Source organism: Mesoplodon densirostris, chromosome 7 (genome assembly GCF_025265405.1).
Source record: "Mesoplodon densirostris isolate mMesDen1 chromosome 7, mMesDen1 primary haplotype, whole genome shotgun sequence".
NCBI classification, from domain to species: Eukaryota; Metazoa; Chordata; class Mammalia; order Artiodactyla; family Ziphiidae; genus Mesoplodon; species Mesoplodon densirostris.
The window spans coordinates 121,620,913-121,623,451 of NC_082667.1; positions in this window are offsets into that span (position 1 = coordinate 121,620,913).

Here is a 2,539-nt window from a genome sequence, read left to right on the forward strand (position 1 = left end):
CCAAGCCACCCACAGCTGCTCTGGGGACTGTCATGGAGACTCATGTGAAAGAAAAGGAAGCCCCGGTTTTGCTGAGTTTCTGGTCCAGTGTGGCTGTAGCCCAGTCCCAGGAAAAGGGTTTAACATTTAATTAGCGAAAGGTAAGCAAGTTCAAATGGAATGTTCATTTGCTAGAAATGGAATACACATATGCTGAAGGAGCTAAGAAAACAGGCATAATCAAAGCTGTGAGAGTTAAATGAAGTCGTTTCCTACAGGAGGTGAGAGTTAGAGAGACAAGCAGAGGTGAGGTTGGGAGGGCATCCCCCGTCGGGGAGATGGTGAGCTGAAGTAACAGTGTCGGAGCAGAAGAAGCCAAACTAATTATTTTAACTAAAGCCAGGTTTTCATGGAAAGCGTAAGAGAAATGAGTTTATAAGATGAGCAAAGCAGCTCGCTGGCAAGGAACTTTCTCTCTCTGGACCTCAGCAGCCTCAACTATGACACGAGGGTCCTGGGCTGGGTGACTAGGGTGCTGGGCTGAGTTTCCGCCACAGAGGTGTAGGGAATTAATAATTATGGGAGCAGTTGTTAGGCACTCCCAATTCTCCCAGGAGATAGCCTTACCCCCATTTTGGAGCTGAAGTTCCTTGTCCACTGCGAGTGGCCGAGCTGAGATTAGAATCGGGCGAATTCATTCATTCACTCAGTGTTTATGGAGAGCTCCCTATTGGCCAAACGCTGGGCCAGGTCCTGGAGAGGTAACAGTGAAAGAGACAGAGGAGGTCCCACTCTCATTCTATAGTTGCGGGGGGTTCAATAAAGAAGTAAAGATCCAAGTGAACAAAATAGGTTTAGATAGAGGTAAATGCTGTGGCGAAATATAAAATACGGACTCATAATCATGATTTGGGGCTTGTTAGGTTGGGTGGCCTAGGAAGGCCTCTCTGAGGGGGTGGCACTTGGGCTGAGGTCAGAAGGCCAGGAAGAGGTCAGCCTAGTAGGTGAAGGGCATGAAGGCCAAGCTGAGGTATTCAGATCTGACAGCTGGGTCAGGCCCCAATCTTTCTTTGGGGGAAGAGCTGTTTTTTTTTTTTTTTTTTTTTTTTTTCCGGTATGCGGGCCTCTCACTGTTGTGGCCTCTCCCGTTGCGCAGCACAGGCTCCGGACGCGCAGGCTCAGCGGTCATGGCTCACGGGCCCAGCCGCTCCGCGGCATATGGGATCCTCCCAGACCGGGGCACGAACCCGTATCCCCTGCATCGGCACGCGGACTCTCAACCACTGCGCCACCAGGGAGGCCCGAAGAGCTGTTTTTTATCTCCCAAAGGTCTTAACGTCCTGGAGGACAGGGAGAAGTAAGAGGGTGGCACTTGCAGTGTCCTAGCATGGAAGCAGGGCCACCAAAGTGACATTGGGAGGCCCAGCAGAGCTGGGAGAAGGTGGTCCCACTAGCTTTCCTCCTTTTCCACTAGAAATACCAGAAACTTCAGAAGGTGATGATGCAGTCATCTCGGAAGGTCAAGTACAGCTTGGTAGTAATAATAATTCATAATAATAGCTAATAAGTATATTCACAGCACTACTAGATAACTTTGAGGAAGCTTTTTTATGCACCAGCACTTCCGAGCACTTTTTAAGCATTCGCTTATTTAATCCTCATAGTAAGTACAGGACATGGGTAGTATTAATGCTAATTTTAATAATGAAGAAGCTGAGGCTTAAGGAGGTACAGTAACTCACCCACGATGGCACAACTAAGATGGGGTGGAGCCAGGATGCACACTGGGTCCTCCGAGCCTGGGCTCCCAATCGTTACGCTCTGCCGCCTTCCACAGGCCTGGAACAGTCAGGTGGTATTTGATCTGGATGTGATCCTAGACATCACCTAGACCAGAGATTTCCAATGCAGTCTTCCAACCGAAGACCTCTGATGGAGGAGAATCCCTCTTCCTTTGACAAGAGAAAGTGTAGGGTCAGAGAATCAGATCAGTGATAGCACTGGAGCGTTCATGTGGAGTTCTCCTACCTTCTGCTCAAGTGTTCTATGTGCTTTACCTCAGCATTGTCCTAGAGCCTCAATTCCTGCTTAGGAACCCCTGGTAAAGGTGCCTGGACAGAATTGCAGCTTCCCAAGCGGGGAGAGACCAGCGTTAAATAAGAATGCATATAAAACTGGGTGCCGTGCTTAGTGGCGAGTAAGGGCTCAGTGCATGCTCGTGCCTTTGAGGACGTCCACGTGGCCTGTTTCTGTGGTCAGGGGTGAGAGCAGCTGGGGTGAGACTGGGGAAGGGGAAGCGAGGCCCACAGGTGGGGAAAGGCTTCCTCTCATGGGCCTGCCATCGTGAGTGACATGCCATGGCCCCCTACCAAACCCCATGGATCACAGTGAAAGTAACCTTGTAACTCGCCATTAAAACTGCTGGGTGGGGCTTCCCTGGTGGTGCAGTGGTTGAGAGTCCGCCTGCCGATGCAGGGGACACGGGTTCGTGCCCTGGTCCGGGAAGATCCCACATGCTGCGGAACGGCTGGGCCCGTGAGCCATGGCCGCTGAGCCTGCG